Source organism: Macaca mulatta, chromosome 1 (genome assembly GCF_049350105.2).
Source record: "Macaca mulatta isolate MMU2019108-1 chromosome 1, T2T-MMU8v2.0, whole genome shotgun sequence".
Classification (NCBI taxonomy): Eukaryota; Metazoa; Chordata; class Mammalia; order Primates; family Cercopithecidae; genus Macaca; species Macaca mulatta.
Genome location: NC_133406.1, coordinates 35966381 through 35985448, shown reverse-complemented (window position 1 = coordinate 35985448; position 19068 = coordinate 35966381). Strand labels below are relative to the sequence as shown.

At 49.7% G+C, this 19068-nt stretch overlaps 1 long non-coding RNA gene across 10 annotated transcripts in view; it reads right to left on the bottom strand.

Annotated features, from left to right (window-relative positions):
- LOC114679382 (uncharacterized) overlaps nt 1-13850 on the bottom strand; it is a 112483-nt gene extending 98633 nt beyond the window's left edge. The window contains exons 1-4 of one of the 10 annotated variants that reach the window (XR_013416749.1): nt 13528-13850; nt 10962-11016; nt 10471-10570; nt 5768-5837 (exon numbers count right to left, since the gene is read on the bottom strand). This is a non-coding gene — a long non-coding RNA (uncharacterized LOC114679382). Of the gene's footprint in view, nt 1-1011; nt 12725-13527 lie in introns of those variants that run through there. The other 9 variants (XR_013416750.1, XR_003731209.2, XR_013416755.1 and 6 more) reach the window with 9 other exon arrangements.
- Nucleotides 13851-19068: the final 5218 nt, after the last annotated feature.

The following is a 19068-nucleotide window of genomic DNA, read 5'->3' as shown; positions in this document are numbered from 1 at the left end:
CAACTGTCAGAATCATGAGGTGAGCGGGCAAGTACACAGGCTTAAAATGCAAATTCTCAGGCCCTGCCCTGGCCTAGCGAATGAGAATTTCCAGGCAGGGCACAGGAACCTTTACCTTCAACCAGCTGTCTAGGAGATTCTGCTGCAGGCTAATCATTCTTTCCTTGGCTGCCATCTACTTTTATGTAAACATAGATGGGTTCATATCACCCCCTTGCTTTAGGTAGCTGGGGGGGGGATGGGATGGGCTGCTTGTGTCCAGATGTGCCAGATGAACTGGTGGGGTTGAGCCACCCCGTCTCTTTACTAAGAGCCGGAGATGCTGCCTGACCTGAGAAATAATTCGTCTTAAGAGACAGGGCAGGCTGGACCTCGTGACGAGGATCAGCCCCAGGAAGGGCCAGTGCTTGGCACTAACTCGGCCCTTGGTTAGAGCCAAATAGATACCTGGCCCTAATTTACTACTCCTAAGGACAGAGGGAGTCATAAGTAAAATCTGGACGTACGATTGCACTAAACATTGCTTAATGCACTCACGTACGCACATGCAATCACGTGCAGCAGCACTTTTTAGAGGCCCCTTTAGGAAAGCATTTCTCCCACTTCCACACAGGGTGACTCTGGCCCCCCGAGGACTCTGTGTGTTGGGATGCCTGGCTGGAGAAGGTAAAGACCAGTGCTAAAGGGCAGCAATGCCTGCCAACCAGGACCTCACCACTTTAAAATGAAGGCTTTCTCCCCTCCCATAGCTAACCCCTACCTGTCATTTTAGCTTCATCAACCCCCTCCCCAAGCAGGCACCCTGATTTCCAGTCATTCCAAACCAAATGATTCCCCTGTATCCCCTGCATGGGATTAGGCTACAAACTTCAGTGGCAGGACAATTCGTGGTTAAGGAACTTAAACCCTTATGGAGAAAAACAGACAGTTGGGAGTTGAGACAAGAGATAAGCTAGAAAAACTTCTGTAAACACTCATATAACCAGGACACCACACAGAATAAAGACAACGTTTGTGATATTTGCTCATTTTATTAATTTCCATTAGAATTTGTAGACAGTGGAATCTTCCTTCCCTGTATTTTAAAGGAAATGCTTGTCAATGAATTTTGCTTTGCCCCTGTATTATAAACACGAAGGTACTGTCCTTGATTTTTAAACTCAGAATGGTTAGCTGTTGCCGTGTTCACAGGTCCCACAGCTGCAGTGTCACCTGGGGAAATGGTAACTTGGATGTTTGCACAGAAAACATGGAGTTGTCCTCTTGCCAGAGGCACAGAGTCCTTTTTGCTTCTGGTCTTTGGGCCAAAGCTTGCACCATCTCCGCCTCCCCCATCTCTGATCCCACCACAGTTAGTTCCAAGGCCAGAGGCAGCTCCCTGTAACTTCCGCAGAAGCATCTAATGGACAAGACTTCAGCCTGTACTCATCTCTGTGGAAGGAGGCGGATGCCACGACTGCCCACCCTTTTCACTCACCTTATTCTCATCTTCCTATAATCTGGTCCCCACAGAGTACTCAGAGTAATAATTGGAAAGTATAAATCAGTCTTATCATGTCCCTACTTAAGATCTTCCAATGACTTCCCATTCTCCTTGGAAGAGAATCCAAGCATTTGGCCATGCCTAAACGGCCCACATGGCCTGACCTCTGTGACTTCTTCATCTTCCTCTCCTACTTTTCTTCCTCTTCTCTAGCTCAGTGATATTGGCACCCTCTTGCTCCTCTTCCAGCACATCAGGGTCCTTCCTGCCCCAGGGCCTTTGTACTTGCTCCGTCTGGAGTGTCCTCCCCACCTGGTGCTTCCCATCGCTGGCTCCTTCCCAGGTCAGATGTCCTGACCTCAGAGAGGCCTTCCCTAACCACCTCTTTAAACAGCCCCTTTTCTTCTCTCACACTTAATCTCTTTACCTTGCTTTATTTTCTCAGCACAAATCGCCATCTGCAACTCTTGCAATTGTTTATCTATGTGTTTACAGACTGTCTTCTCTGACTAGAATGTCAACTCCCAGAGGCCAGGAACCTGCTCTCCTTGTTCATGGGTGTGTCCCCAGGACCCAGCCCAGTGCCTGGCACACAATTAGCACTCAACAAGGGCATACTGTAAACAAATGTATCCAGACCTTGAGGTGAGGTGGCTTAGGAAGGCTGGGCCTTGGAAGTGGCACATGCACCTGGAGGCACTTGGATTGATGAGATTACCAGACCTTGTGGCTTGGACAGGTGAGCAACACTTCCTGGTGAAGGTGCAAGCATAGCCACCAATAGTGGGGGCTCTCCTCTGTCACCTTTCCAATCTCTTGTCTCCTTCTAATCCATATCTGATTCCCATTCTCCACCTTTCTCAGAATATTTTCTCATTCAAACCTATTTTCTTCACCTTTTTGGTTTTATGATGTCATGATGTCATTCATATAATTTAGAATATGCCATTACTTTACTTGCAGTTGGGAAAGCTACTAGATCCTAAACTGCCTTCTAATACAGAGAGAGAGTCACTTTCAATATTGCCAAAAGTTAGAGGCACTTTTCTTTTTGGCTATTTATGAGCCTTGTACAATGACTAGTTAGATGAGTTTACCGTAAAATATCTTTAAAAGGATAAAATATACTTATATGATTCCTTTAAGAAACAGCTCACAAATCATGTAAAAATGAACTGTTTCAGGGAAAATAAGCTGGCACTTAGATCCTTAACCAATTTTCTTTTGTGTTTGCATACACGTCTGTCTGCGATATTATAAACTTCACTCAATTGCCCTCCCGCAACATCAGATTCTTAATTAAATGAACACCACTGCTACAATTCTCTGATAAATAAAATAGCATTTCCACATGAATTAAAAATGCCAACTTGTTAATAGCGTCCCCGAGGTTTTGTTACAAAATCATCACTCTTTTTTGTCATTGTTCAGGCATAAAAAGACCATGTTACAATCTGGAAATAAGAATGTTCTTCAGGCAATTGATTCTCAAGTGCAGACTTAATATTCCATAAGACAGCTCTCCCCCTCATTCCTATTATAATACATGACAACAGTTAATTGCTTAGAAACGTTTCTCTTATTGTTTCATTTTATTGAAACTCACCAAATTCAGATGAGCTGGAAGAGGAAGCTGGCCTGAACTGATTTGAGAAGTTACATTAAAAAATACTGGGTAGCAAACTTCTTAGAGGTGGACAGCCTGTTGTACCTGTCTTTGCTTTCCTAGCATTTAGCTAGGTAATTCGGGCAAGGCACTTGGAGGCCTTCATTTTCCTTCTCTATAAAATGGTCACAATCCTAGGCCTGTTGTGAAGACTAAATGCTTGGAACTGAGGAACTAGCATGTAATAAACATCTCACAAATGTTACCGGCTTAAAACGACTCAGTAATTATTATCTGCCACCCAGGCGGAGGGCAGTGGCTGATCTCGGCTCACTAATCTCTGCCTCCCAGGTTCAAGCAATTCTCCTGCCTCAGCCTCCCAAGTAGCTGGGATTACAGGCACATGCTACCACACCCAGCTAATTTTTGTATTTTTAGTAGAGACGGGGTTTCACCATGTTGGCCAGGCTGTCTTGAACTCCTGACCTCAGGTGATCCACCCACCTTGGCCTCCCAAGGTGCTGGGATTACAGGCGTGAGCCACCGTGCCTGGCTTTCAACAACTTAAAATGCTCCCCAAGACTTTCCAAGAAGAGATCCTTTTCCAAGAAGAGATCATCCTTCAAAGAATGGATGATTCATTTATAATTCACAGCCCCACTTGCATACCAACAATTATTCTGGTTAAGCCCTTTAAAGAGCTGATTTCTTAATTAAACCTAACATTCCCTTTGCACTTGTTTGTCCTTCGAATTTTCTTAGTAAATAGTTTCTTTTAAGCAGTGCAGACGAACACTCCAATCTAGCCTAACCAAGTACATTTACTCATATATTAAATGAGTGGCATCTACAAGAATGATGCTATGCTGTTTTTTGTTGTTGTTGCTATTTTTGTTTGTTTGTTTGTTTTGAGATGGAGTCTCGCTCTGTCTCCAGGCTGGAGTGCAGTGGCACCATCTCAGCTCACTACAAACTCCACCTCTTGGGTTCAAGCGATTCTTCTGCCTCAGCCTCCCCAGTAGCTGGGACTACAGGCACAGCTAATTTTTGTATTTATGCTGTTTTAAAGCAATAGAACAATACCAAGAATGGTCACCACAAATAATGCACACTTGTTTTTGAGGAGGAACCTTGGTATATTCAGTTCGATGTCAGCCACCTTCCTCTCCTAATCACCCCCCTTTGCCTTATACTCCCTTGTTTAAATTAACGCATTCTTGGAATAGAGTCTTAATTCATTACAGGGACCTGCAGTTTGCACTTTGTTTTTCATAATTTATCCAGAAAGTCCTCATGGTTTTGTTTTTAAGCTTAGCTAGGCATTTCATTATTTTGGTGACTTGTTTCTTGGCACCACATAGGTGACAGCAAGATGATAAACAGGGCTTTGAGGGATTGAGTGGGCCAAGACATACCCAGGCTGCCTGGAACATGTGTGGGGCCTGGAACAAGAGACCCAACAGAAGCCCACATTCCTTATGCTGGGAGGCATCTCCTCACCCCTGCCACTCCAGCCAGGTGACCTCTGCCCACCAGGGGCCTCCAGCACTGCCACCGTCTGCTGGCATTACCTTTTACATCCTGCAGAGGAACACGAGGCTGGGGAGTCCAGTTCAAATGCAGAATTTGTGGCCTCTCTGGAACTCCACACTAAATGTAGTGGCACAAGGTGATAGTCCCTGGTGCCCAGCCTATAGCCCAGCCCCCTTCTCTTCCCACCAGGCTCCGGTGCCATGAAAGCTCTTCCATACAGGCATGTGGACACCCCAGCTCCACAGCAGAGCTCTGTCAGAACCCTGCAAATAGCTGCGCCTTGACCATTCCAATGAAACAGGAGTGGGCACAATGCTGTGGTTTGAATGTCCAAAACTCATGCTGAAACTGACTCCCCAGTGCAACAGTATTAAGAGGTGGGGCCTTTAGGGAGTGATTAGCACCTTATAAAAGGGATTGGGGGAGTGAGTTTGGACACTTTCTGCCCTTCTGTCTTTTCTGTCATTCGAGAACATACATTCATCCCTTTTGGAAGATCCAGCACTGAGGCACCATTTTGGTTTTTTGTTTGTCTTTCGAGACAGTCTTGCTCTGTTGCCCAGGCTGGAGTGCAGTGGTGCAATCTTGGCTCACTGAAAACTCTGTCTCCCGGGTTCAAGCAATTCTCCTGCCTCAGCCTCCCAAGTAGCTGGAATTACAGGCATGCATCACCATGCTCGGCTTATTTTTTGTATTTTTAGTAGCGATGAGGTTTTGCCATGTTGGCCAGCCGGGTCTCCGGCTCCTGACTTCAGGTGATCTGCCCGCCTCAGCCTCCCAAAGTGCTGGGATTATAGGTATCAGCCACCATGCCCAGCCCCAAGGCACCATTTTGGAAGCAGAGAGCAGCCCTCGCCAGACACCAAACCAGCTGGTGCCTTGATCTTGGATTTCCCAGCCTCCAGAACTGTGAGAAATAAATGTCTATTGTTTATACATTTTCCAGTCTCAGGTATTCTGTTATAGCAGCAGGCTAAGACCATTCCATGGAAATACAGGTGTGCACACCGACAACACAGTCCACCCAGGGCGGACAAACCCAGCAAGCGACTCATGAAGCCCTAGCTATGCAGAGAATGTTCTAGAAGGATGGCCTATGGGCTTGGCCCTTGAAATTGCTGTCCCAAGGCTGGGATTCCTCTTACCTGGGTCTGAAGGCAATGCCTACTAGGTCTGTTCATTCTTCTCATTGAAAAAGCAGCTCCTGCCCCCAATCTGTGTGGTGAAGAAGGGAGTGCAGTCAAATGTAAGAGGGTGGGTTATTTAAAACACTATGGTATATTCTCTACATTAGAAAAACCTCAGATGGGCTGGGTGCAGTGGCTCACGCTTATAATCCCAGCACTTTGGGAGGCCGAGTTGGGTGGATCACTTGAGGTCAGGAATTCAAGACCAGCCTGGCCAATAGGGTAAAACCTGGTCTCTACTAAAAATACCAAAATTAGCCAGGCATGGTGGCATGCGCCTGTAGTCCCAGCTACTCGGGAGGCTCAGGCAGAATTGCTTGAACCAGGGAAGCAGAGGTTGCATTGAGCCGATATCACACCGTTAGACTTCAGCCTGGGCATCGCAGCAAGACTCCGTCGCCAAAAAAAAAAAAAAAAACCCGAAGAAGAAGAAAAACCTCAGATGACATCAGTGAACAGAGAAAGCTGAGATTCTAGTGTTGCTCGTGAGCTTACCTCGAGGCCGGACCGAAACCAGGTCTCAAATGCAGTAGGGATATGCATCTGCTGTTTTTTAAAAATATTTTTTAAAGTATATTTTTAAAATACAGACAGGGTCTCACTTTGTTCCTCAGGCTGGTATCAAACTCCTGACCTCAAGCAATCCTCCTGCCTCCTCCTCCCAAACTGCTGCCATTACAGGGATGAGCCACTGTGCCCAGCCCATTGTAGTTTTTATTAGAATTTATGATAAACTTTTCATTTCATGGCATTGTCAATTATATCAGGTATTTTCTTGGTCATTTTTTCTTTAAGTTTTTGTCTGGAAACCTGCTCTGGGGAGACCTCAGTTTTCTGCCCCCCTGCTTTGTGTGTGGCCCTCCAACTAAAGACAAGCCCCTTAAAGATCACCACTCCCATGACTTGCCTCTACCACAGGTACTTGAACGGCTTCTAAAACTTTTAGATCATCTCTGCCATATTCAAGGGCCATGGAAGTTTCAGAAGTTTCCAAAGCAAAATGTTTTGTCTGAAACAAGTTGCTTTGGACTTTACACGATACAGGCACTTTCCTCTGGGCCCCATAATTGTCCCCTCAGTCATTTGCTTGGTGTTATGACATGTAACAAATCAGAGTGCGAAGGCCTTAGTTTTCTCTTTGTCAGCATTCTGGGATGCCCTGGGGGTAACAGGAAATGCACCCACAGGTCCATGCAGCTGTCTTGTAGGTACTTTTCTTACCTGTGGGCCAGATCCTGTCCTATGTAATGTTGATGTTTGTAACTGTAGAGTTTATTTTTTGGTTTAAGGCACGAAATAATTGGCTTAAGACCACCAGAATTGAAGCAGAGAAGGTGGGGACACATTTCTTGGCCCTTTGATGAACGAACTGAAGATCACTGTTCTGGCTTTCCAACTGCAGAAGCTGCGATGTGGCGGGAAGAGTTGGGACTGTGCAGCCGGGCTAGCTCTCCCATGTCCCTCGTCCACCCTTCATTGCCCACTCACTTGCCGAGAGCTGCTGAGGTTGAAGCACCCAGGATATCCAGGTGGGCCACATTCGGCGGGGCATTGTGACTTGGCACCAAGTCTTTCAGCCTCCCTCCATCTCACTTTCTTTACCTGCAAATAACAACACCGCAGACCCCTCACAAGCAGAACTGGTTCAGCTGGTGCTTGGTAGGTAGTCAAAATCAACCTTCAAGAGTCGGTGTCCTGGAGCTCAGCAGCTGTCCCGGGCCTGGTAGATGGGGCGTGCTCCTGCTCCGTCTCCTTGTGTGGTTCTGGAGTGGGGGATCTGCACAGCCTGTGGGGTCCCCAGAGAGCCTGGGGCTGCTGCAGAGCAAGTTCTCTGTTGTTGGCAAATAAAGCCACAGCAGAGATGACTCCAGTAAGTTGAGCACCCTCTGAACAAAGAAGGAAATGTATTCTCTTTCCCGAGGCCTATTAAATATCGGAAAAAACACTGCCAGATTTAACTTCAAAATATAATTTTTCCAGTATGGCTGGAGTGCACTCCCCGGCCATCCAGAGGCTTCTAAATGCACTGGGGGCTCAGTTACGACCCTCACCAAGTTGTCTCGTCTCGTCTCGCCTGGAACCCACTGGCCCTCACAGAGTTGAGAGAATATTCATTTTCTTGAACTCTTAAGGACAGTTTCTCGCTTGCCATGATTCCACGGAACTGGGCAGCCCGCATCTCAGAGATAGGAAGTCAGAGAAATTCTATACATAGGCTGCATTTGCTGAGAAGACAAAGAGACTATTTTCCATTTCTCACTTCTCTCTCAAAGTGCAAAAACAACGGGCCAGTCTGGCCTAGTCACTGCTTTCTGTCTCTGAAGTGTTCCAGGCGCCAGCACCAGCCTTCCTCTTCATTAATGTTCCATGATGACTCCTTCCAGGTGCTGGGGATCCAGCCCACGGGGTTATTAGAGGGCAGACACCAACAGGGAAGGTGTTGTTGACTCACCCTCACAAATATCATTCCTTACATTGTCAGGGCAATTACAAAACACGACTTTAAAAAATGCAATAATAAAATATCCAACTGAAGACTTTCAGTATAATTAATCCGCCAACTTTATATTTTGAGAAGGTCGAGAGCCGTGAGGGAGAATAAACCCTAGAGAAATGCATTGTTTTTAAGTTCTTTCAATAAAGACATGTAGGCATTTTCTAATGTTTTTCCCAAAAAGAACATCTACCCCTCTAATTCCACAAGAGCTATAAAGAATTAAAGAAATTGTGATTAACAGCCCTGCATCTGGAGCTCATGAAGCTCAGAGGATTGGGAATGAAGTGGCAAGTTTAGGTTCGAATCAGAACTTCTGGATTTAAGAAAACAAACCAGGCCAGGCGCAGTGGCTCACAGCTGTAATCCCAGCACTTTGGGAGGCCGAGGCGGGAGGATCACCTGAGGTCAGGAGCTGGAGACCAGCCTGCCCAACATGAGAAACCCTGTCTCTACTAAGAATAAAAAAATTAGCCAGGCATGGTGGTGCACGCCTGTTAATCCCCACTACTTGGGAGTTTGAGGAAGGAGAATCGTTTGAACCTGGGAAGCAGAGGTTGCAGTGAGCCGAGATGGAGCCACTGCACTCCAGCCTGGGCCACAGAGCAAGACTCTGTCTCAAACAAACAAACAAACAACAACAAAATGCAAATTCTGGCCGGGCATGGCGGCTCATATCTGTAATGCCAGCACCTTGGGAGGCCAAGGTAGCGTATCACTTGAGGTCAGGAGTTCAAGACCAGCCTGGCCAACATGGTGAAACCCCGTCTCTACTAAAAATACAAAAATTAGCCAGGTGTGGTGTTGTGCACCTGTAGTCCCAGCTACTCGGAAGGCTGAGGCAGAAGAATCGCCTGAACCTGGGTGACAGAGGTTGCGGTGAGCACAGATTGTGCCACTGCACCCCAACCTGAGTGACAGAGTGACTCCATTAAAAAAAAACACACACACACACGCAGATTGCAGATTCCTGGGCCCCATCCTCGGCTTTCTGAATTGGAGCCTTTCACCCTTTAAGAATGAGAGGGTGAAATCTGCATGTCATACAGATAGCCCAGGGTCTATTAATCTGATGTTGCTCCCCAGCTCCCTCCAACACCATCAGAGGGTGCACGGATTAGGCCACTGCCGAGTGCAGAGAAGGATCCTAGGTGCCGCGTGACTGTGCCAAAGCAGCAGAAACAGGTGGTGTGCCTTAAGATGCATGCTCCAAAGCTGTCCGCAAGGCCTCTGGTACAAGCTTCCAGGTCTGCGTCTCGGTTTCCCTGACAGTGTCGCATGGACAGTGTCGCATGAAACAGTGTCACCAGTTTCTCCTCTCACAGGCAGAAAATTAAATTCGGATTGAGCAAATGATTCCCTGCCCGGGTGTGGAAGAAGGGTCAAGTCCTAAGTATGGAGAGAGCGCCGGCTCCTGCCAGGATCCGCGAAGCTCGGGAGGAGAGGCCAAGCCACCAGGCACCCGGAGGGATAGGAGGCGGCGGGAGGGCGGAGCCCAGTGCCTGCAGGCCGGGCGCTCCACGCCTCCCCTCCCCCTGCACACCCTATTCCCCTCCGGTTGCCCCGCCCGGGGAAGCCCCCTCCCACACCTGCCCGTCAGCATCTGCACGAGAGCCGCGAGCCCTGGCCGCAGAGCTCGGGGTGGGCCGCTCACCCCATACGGCGGCCGCAGCCCGGCCCTGACCACGGGCCGCCTGAGCCCTCCGTTCGCTCGGCGCGAGCGCCGCCACCCGCCCTTACCCCCATCCAGTCCGAGGCCAGCCCCGTAGGCTCCGAGCCTGCTCCGTGAGAAGCCTTTTCCCCAGGAGGAGAGTTACTGGAAAGCAAGAGGAAGCCGAGGAGAGGCGGCGGCTGCAGCGCGCGAGGCCGGGCGGGGGCGCGGGGGCGTCCGGCCACGGACTGGGCAGCGCGGTGTCCCCTCAGCCCGGGACACGGCGCGGCGCCAGCGCCACCCAGCGGACACAGCGGGAATTGCGCTCCCTCCCTACCCGGGGCTCCGGACACAGACCAAGAACGATGACTGCAGCTGAATAAACGCTCGGGACGAGGCCGCTATCGTCCTTCTGCCGGGAGTGAGTCAAATCTCAGCAAAAGAAGAAACAGCCTTGGCCGTAATTCCAAGAGTGCTGATGAAGACGGTGACATCTGACATTTCAATGGCACTTACCATTTTCCCCGGTGTGCGCTTTCCGGGCCAGTGGAGCGCTGCGCCGCTGGTGCAGGACCTGGAGGTCTGCAGGACTGTGACCAGTCGGAGTCTCGGAGTCCTGGGTTAAACATCAGTCGGGAGCATTCGTTCATTCCCTGAGCTCCCCTTGCCCTTCACCCTTCGGTCCCTGCCCCGCCCCTTGCCTGCAGCCCGGGTGGCTCTCCCGGGGCCCTCGTGGCCCCTCTCTCCCAGCCCTCCAAATGGTGAAGGGTTGTTTCCGCTGGTGACTTCCACCTGTGGGAGCAGAGAAAGGAAGCGGGGCAGGGGAGAAGGGGAAGGCCAGGCGATTCCCCTCCTTGCGCTGCAAGCCGGGTGGCAATAGAACACCTGCAGCCCTCCCCGGCGCCCTGCGAATAGGTGGGAGTGGGAATGCCACCAGGGCAGAGCCCCTCCAGCTGGCTGGGGTCTGCACCTCCTCGCCAGCCCGGCCACCGCAAAACGGTGCTCACCTCCCTGCTGAAGTGTAGGAGCCTCTTGGAGCACCACTTGTAGAAAATCAAGTCCCTGGAAAGAAGCAAAATTAATCCGTTTGTTTCTCTATTTATTTTTGCTTCCCCACACCCAGTATTCACTTCATCCAAGGCTGCCCAGTGTCACCTCCCACCCAGAGGAATCTCCCCTCTCCACCCCAGGCCAACACCTCTGCCTTCAGCCGTGGCCTCCACTCTGGCATTACTCTGGGCAGAGGGCTCAGGAGGGCTCAAGGAGGACCAATGACATTCAGAGTGGCCAGAGTAAAGGGAGGGAGGGGAAGTGGTGGACGAGGCATGCAGAGGGCACCGGGGCGGGGAGGTGGGGGCGGGATGGGCTCTCAGCATAGCAAGGGCTGTGATGGGCTTGAGTCTGACAGGGGAGCAATGACCTGACCTAGGGTTTTGAAAGATCACTTTGACTGCCACCTGGACAGCTGGTGTGGGGAGGAGGGCCATGTTAGATGCAGGGGGAGCAGTTAGGAGACCACCACAAGTGACCATGCGGCTCAGGCGAGTCTGGCGGCAATAGAGATGGGGAGAGGAGGTCAGATTTGGGATCTGTATCTGAAGGTGGAATGGACAGGAATTGCTGGTGGGCTTGGGTGTGGTGCATGAGGGAAAGAGAAATAAGCATCATTCTTAGGATTTGTCCTGAGCAACTGGAAGAATAAGAACAACAGTGGCTAATACGGTTAGCCAGGCGCTCCTCTAAACACTTCACATAAACTGTTTAGATGTCATAACACTCCTATGAACTAGGTGTTAGTACTTCCCACATTTTACAGAAGAGGCAATTGAGGCCCAGAGAGTTCAATCAGTTTGCATAAAGTCCCACCGTTAGCAAATGGAAAAGCTGGGATTTGGACCCAGCGCTTCACCACTGCACACTTCCCCAGCTTTACAGAAAGAAGAATGCTGTGAACTGAGCTAGATGAGCCCGGGGGAGGAATGGGGTTTTTCCGTGGGGGTGTGAATCAAGAGTTCTAGTTGGAATGAATTCAGGCTGAGGTGCCTTTTAAACATCCAAGTAGAGATATTTAGCTCAGCAGATGGATGTATGACTCAGGCCCTGGTGGCAAGGGGGAGCATTTGGGGCTGGCGTGTTTAGCATGGAGAGGAGACAGGAGAATAGGACAGAAGGCTAGGAAGTGGGATTAAGTGCCGTGCATGAATGGATGAGGACAGAAATGGATATTTTAGAGCATCCTGACAAGCCCTGGAGTGTCGGGTGAGGAGAGTGTTTAGGAGATATTGTTCTAGAGCAGTGCTTGCTTTTGTTTGAGGATTCAATAAAGTCTCTCACCTTGTTCCAGAAAAAGTACCTGTGCACACATGCAACATTTTGCATACAATTTCAGGGTGTCTGTGAGTCCCCAGAGGATATGCATAGGCCATTCTATTTCTATCAAATCTCACTTCACCCACCAGCCACAATCAAATTTCACTGCATCTCACAAGTCCTGACCAGACCTCTGATGTATCACCCCACCCTCTCTGTCCGCATGAGATAGGAGCTGCACTCCTCTGGAGGGTCTGAATCCAGACGGTTTTGAATTGAGACAGTTTTGAATGTCTATGTAGAACACAGCTCGCCCCGCAGGTATTGCCTGTGTACATGTCTCATTTGGATATGGTTCTCCTGAGGAATAAGAGGATGAACCCACAAAGTCTTTTGCTCTCTTATTCACCTGGGAGGTGATGTTATTCATCTATTTCCTAGGTTTATTTGTTTGTTTGTTTTCGTTTTTTGTTTTTTTGTTTTTTGTTTTTTTTGGCGTTTTTTGTTTTTATGTTTTGAGACGAAGTCTTGCTCTGTTGCCCAGGCTGGAGTGCAAGTGGCATGATCTCAGCTCACTGCAACCCCTGCCTCCCGGGTTCAAGCAATTCTCCTGCCTCAGCCTCCCAAGTAACCGGGATTACAGGTGTGCACCACCACACCTGGCTAATTTTTGTATTTTTAGTGGAGACCGGGTTTCACCATGTCGGCCAGGCTGGTCTCGAACTCCTGACCTCAAGTGATCCACCTTCCTCAGCTCCCCATAGTGCTGGGATTATAGACATGAGCCACTGTGCCTGGCCTTATTTCCTAGGTTTAAAGACAAAACTAGCTCATTCCATTGTTTCCATCAACATAATTTCTTCCCCAGTATATAATGGGCATTTGTTGCTATTGTTTTGTTTGTTTTGGCTGTCCACCTTCCAGCACCCATTCTATTTGGGAGGATTCCCCATGACTCTTGGCCGGAATCCATCAGCCTCTCTGGAAATGGAAGGAATGGAAGGAACCAGGTGTCCCTCTTGTCCCCGACCCCTGCAGAGCTCGCAGCCTTTCTATCCTGCCCAGCCTAGTGGGGTTTGAAGGCTCAGGTGCAGGGACAGAAGAGAACTTATTTTTGGCCATGGCAGCTAGGCCAGGAGATCATCTGTGAGAGTAGCATCCCGTGTCCTGTGGCAGCAGTCCTGGCCATGGTATCCTAACCACAGCGTGTCCACGGCTTGGCCTCGCCTGCATCTCCTGCTGCCAGCCTACCTTGATACCTACCCATTTTCCCCATGCGGTTCTCCAGCCTTCCGACTGATTAGTTCTGCACGTGTCCCCATGTTCATTGCCTGCACGAGTCAGCCAGGTCAGCTCTGTCGCTTCCACCAAGACCTCTCGCTGCAGTGGCTGTGCTGAGCTTGCAGCTGACGCCTTGCTCTGCTCTACAGTGTCAGTGCTTGGGATTCTTCTTCTGTTTGGGTTCCCTGAAGGTGGGATTCCTGGCCTATAGAAGCATTGCTGTGTGCCACATGCCAGATCCTTGCAGTTGCCTGTGAAGCTCAGAGCCCTCCATATTGAGGGAGGAAAGCTTCCCTTCCAGCAAAGTCTCCTGACTTCCAGCAAAGTCTCGTGACTTCCAGCAAAGTCTCGTGACTTCCAGCGAAAGCGACTATGCGGCAGCCAGACCAATTACAGAGGTCACAACAACCACCCCTGTCCCAGTGACAATCCTGTGATTTTCTTGGCTCAAAATGAAGTTTGACAAGTCTTGTTTTATACTCTTGTCATCACTGGGATTTCTTCTGACTTTACAAGACCAACAGGAATTGGAGTCAGACTCACGGGAGCCTGAGAGCCTCCCCATCCCACACCGCTGTGGAAGCCATGCCTGGGTGGGGCCAGGGCCGCAGAGGGGGAAGCTGGGAGTGGCTGGGCAAGGATAGAGGCAGCTCAGCTTCCCCTAAGACTGGGGTGGCCTGAGGGGCCCCTTGCACTATGCTGGAACATACCATCCTTTCCAAGAAAGGAAAACGGCAGCTTCTGACTCGTGACTGTGTCCTCCTGCAGACAAGTACACAGCTTATCCCCTCAGAGTGTCTGAGTGCTGAGCTCACATCTCGTGGTGGGATGTGCAGCCATGTCGCTGCTCCATCCCATGGGCATGGCGGTGATTCTGTTAGTGCATACTCTTTAGGGTCCTTTATGGTTAATAAAACATTGAACCACTTCCATACTGGTTGGTAAACAGCCGCTGCCCTGAGCCACCCCCACCCCCAACTCAGTGGCCACCTGCCCATCATTTTCCTGGTCCTTTCCCAGGACTGTACCCACAACCCAGCAGCTAAGGGTCGTACCTGGCACAGGTTCTGGTGGGTCAGGGCCCGTGGTTAAGTATTTGGGGGTATCACCCTACCCACGAGTGTTCTCAGCACGCACTCAATCCTGCCTCTTCTCTGGTCCCCACACACTCAGCCACCCTGTAGCACCTCTTCCCACCACCAAATTAATATCATGCTCATCCTTCTCACCTCATCCTAGCCACACCTCCTTCAGGAAACAGTCCTGAGTTCATAGCCCCTGCACCTCCCCCTCACCCCCAGAGCACTCCGCCTCCTACAGATTGTACTTCCCAAATATGTCTCTCTCAAAGCTCTTTATGAGTCTTCAATATCTCCTTGGCTGGCTGGCCAACTGATTGGTTACAGAGCCTTGCCTTCTCATTGCCTGGTAGCAGATAAGTGAGGCCGGGACTCTGGAGCCAGAGGCAGAGAGGCAGAGGTCCCAGGACACACCTGAGAAGGGAAGTTTCTGAAAGAGGCCAAGGAAGAGGGACCCCAATGCTGGGGCGCTGTGAGCAGTGCTGGGCTGGTCAGTGGTCAGAACAGATAAAGCTGGTGGGGCTCAGGCAAAGAGGTCAAAGTGCGGGTCACACCTGGAGCAGAAGGAGGGCATGACGCAAGGCCAGCTCAGCCACAAACCCCGTGTTGGGTGCAGGTGCCTTCCCTCTGGGCCAAGATGGCCTGGAAGTGACCGGCTCCTGCTGGACAGGCAAAAGGTTAAGCAACACTCATCCCAGCTTCGAGCTGTCCCTCCCACCCACCTGAGTGTCAAGGAAGTTGCAGGGAGGGAGGCCTTGCTCTGTGCCACAACTAATACCTGAGAATAGAATTTGGGAAACTTGAATCACAGCTTCCCATAATGTGTTGCGATTGCTTAGAAACTGCATGTCTCCCTTCCCCCAGTTGCCAGGGATCAGTGGCTCCTGACGCGTTTGCTTTAAATCTCTCTGTTCCCTGCCAATTAGCCAGTTTGACTTTCTGCTGTGGCAGGGATGAAAGTCACTATTCAGCGCTAGACACGGATCCTGGGGGAGGAATCTCATTGCCGTGGAGATGGAATTTGGGCTTGGCACTGCCTGTTTAGCTGCTGGGTGTTATTTTGGGTTGACTCACAGCCCAGCATGAAGCAGGAGGCCAATCTTCGTGCACCCCACAACTTTTCCCTCCCCAGCTTTATCCAGACTGTCTTCTGCTGACCAGCTGTTTATCCTTGTACTTGATATGCGCTTGCCAAAGCCTGCAGCAAAGGAGCCCACAGCTCAGTCCAAAGCAGCCAACCTTCAGCCTACTAGGATCTTAGCCACACCCCAGACTCCCAGAGATAAGTGACTCACGTTGGACACAGTGGCTTCAAATGACCTCAGGTGACTCACAGCAAACAGACTAAAGGTGACACCCAGTGTCTCACCTATCAACTCAATTTGTCATTTACCCAGCCATGGCTACCACCCTTTCCCAGCTCATTCACCCAGCTGTTTTTAAATATGGGCACACCAGCTTAAATCCCAACCTTGCCTGTCCTAACACCACAAGTCTCAACTCTGGCTGCAGGTTAGACTCACCTGGGGAACATTCGAAACCACTGAAACCCCAGGACTCCCTCCTGCAGAGATCTCATGTAATTGGTCCAGGGTGGGCCTGGGCATCCGTATGTTTTCAGAGCTCCCCAGGTGGGATTTTTATTTGTTTGTTTTGTAGAGATGGTGTTTCCCCATCTTGACCAGCCTGGTCTCAAACTCCTGAGTTTAAGCAATCCACCCACCTCAGCCTCCCAAAGTGCTGGGATCACAGGCGTGCGCCACCGTGCCCAGCCCCCAGGTGGTTTTAATGTTCAATGATCCCGAGAACCAGGGCTCTGCCATCCAATTCTGTGAGGGAGGAGGATGCTGGACAGATATGCTATTTTCATATCCAATTCAGTCACCAGCACATCTGCAGCCTGGCTCATCCCTTCAGTAGAGGACCTTCTGGTATGAACACTTGCTCATTTCTGACCCAAAATCTTCCATAAATTTTTCTGTATCCAACTCTTTATCCTTGGGTTTTAGTGATCTGTAAGTTTCTGCTTAATTTTCTGGACTAGGAATTGAGAGTCTTAGCTGGTGAAACACACATTACCAAAAAACCTAGTTATGGAAAAACTGGCTGAGATGAGAAAGATCTTGTTCTTACATAATTATGGATTCTCAATCTGTTTCATTTTGTTTGTATTTGTTTCTCTGGAGAAATACTTTGTTATACATCACATATATTTTTTGATCTATATATATCTTTGTTTTAGCTTTATTAACTTTGGAGACTTGAATATACACAAAAGTAGACAGGACAGTATCATGAACTACTACAAACCTACCCGCTCCCCTGCACCAACAATGGCTAAACCAGCCCCTTCCCCACACCCATCAGTTTACTCCATCTTCTATTATTTTCAAACAGCGATCATACTATTTCATCTGTGAATGTTTTAGCAGATCACTTGAAAAGAACTTCCTGTGTATCCTAACCACCATTCTACTACACAGCAAAACTAATTAGCAATTAATTCCTAGAATTTAAATTTCCCAGTTGTCTCAGAACTGTGCTATGTGAATTATTAAAAAGAATTTGAGCCAGGCACAGTGGCTCATGCCTGTAATCCCAGCACTTTGGGAGGCCAAGGCAGGTGGATCACCTGAGGTCAGGAGTTCGAGACCAGCCTGGCCAACAGGGTGAAACCCCGTCTCTATTAAAAATACAAAAATTAGCTGGGCGTGGTGGTAAGTGCCTGTAATCGCAGTTACCTGGGAGGCTGAGGCAGGAGAATCACTTGAATGCGGAAGGCAGAGGTTGCCGTGAGCTGAGATGGCACCATTGCACTCCAGCCTGGGCAACAAGAGTAAAACTCTGTCTCAAAAAAAAAAAAAAAAAAAAAAAAGAATTTGAATCAGGGTACAAATAAGATGCAGATGTTAAAACTGGCTGACATAGGTTACCCCTCCAATTTTTTTTTTTTTTTTTTTTTTTTGAGATAGAGTCTTGCACTGTTGCCTAGGCTAGAGTGTAATGGCTTGATCTCGGCTCACTGCAGCCACCACCTCCCGGGTTCCAGTGATTCTCCTGCCTCAGCTTCCCAGGTAACTGGGATTATAGGTGCTCACCACCACGCCTGGCTAATTTTTGTATTTTTAGTAGAGACGGGGTTTCACCCTGTTGGCCAGGCTGGTCTCGAACTCCTGACCTCAGGTGATCCACCCACTTTGGCCTCCCAGTGTTCTAGGATTACAGGTGTGAGCCACCGTGCCTGGCCTCCATGTTCCATTTTTGAGGAACTGCCAAACTGTTTTCCAAAGCAGTGTCACCATTTGACATATTCAGTTTGGTGAGTTTTTACACATAGTACACACCCATATCCCCGTCATGAGATCAGGAATAGGGCATCGGCACTCTAGAATCCTCCCTGTCATCCTTGCACTCTAAAGGTAACCCTATTTTGACTTCTCTCACTCTGGATTAATTCTGATGGGCGGCATTAAGAGGTGATCCGAGGAATGCTTCCACTGGAGAATGCAGCATTAGCAAAGGCACAATGGCTGAGGCAGGGCAACCCCAGCTTTACATTCTGCAGGACAGAGACCTAGATTCTCCTGTGGTCCCACAGAGGCCTGGTGAGCAGGCAGTTCTCCTCTTCCCCTGCCCCGCTTCCTGCACAGCCAGCAGAACTTTTCAAAGGAACAGCAAGCAGGTGGGCTTCTTAATTGGGATCCCCTGGGAGGCAGAGGAGGGGAACCACGTGCACGATGACTAAGTTTCTTCCTAGTGGAGGACTTTAGCATGCAGTGCCATGGGGAAACCTGGCTTGCGGTGAGAAAGGAATCTGTCCTTGCATGGCCCTAGCACAGCTGTCCTCCCCGGGTCTGTTAGGCTCTGCTCACCTCCTACCGCAGGCTCTTTAGGAAAGACCCAGGCCCCCGGAGCCCAGCCCACAGCCGCTGGGGCAGGACTTTCTGAGCAAGGCTCCTGACCGCAGGGAACTGCTGTGTGGGCAATTTGGCAGCACAGCCATCTGTTCTGTGGGGCAAAATGCTGGAGAACCAGCTGGAGAACCGTGCTACCCAGGGAGGGCTCTCAGGTGGTGGCCCCTGGAGAGTCAGGCCTGCCGCGGCCCCATTACCTGGAGGCCTTTCTCCCAGCTCAGCAGTTCTCTGGCTTCCAGCCTTTTCCCTGAACTGACCTTCTCTCTCTGGCCTCACCCAAGCACATATGCAGAATGACACTGAAATCACTCAAACTGCTAGAGATATTTACCCGATCTGAAAACCCCCTACCTTTCCATCCCAGCCCCTAACTCTCAGAAGTTGCTCCTGCCAGCTCCTTTAAGAGATTGTGAGAGCACCACCCCCTACCCACCCCTGCTGGTACTCAGGCCTTGCTTCCAAATACCATCCTCAGCACAGCCTGAAATTGTCAATCCCCTCCAGCCCACTGCCTGGGAACTTACCAATTA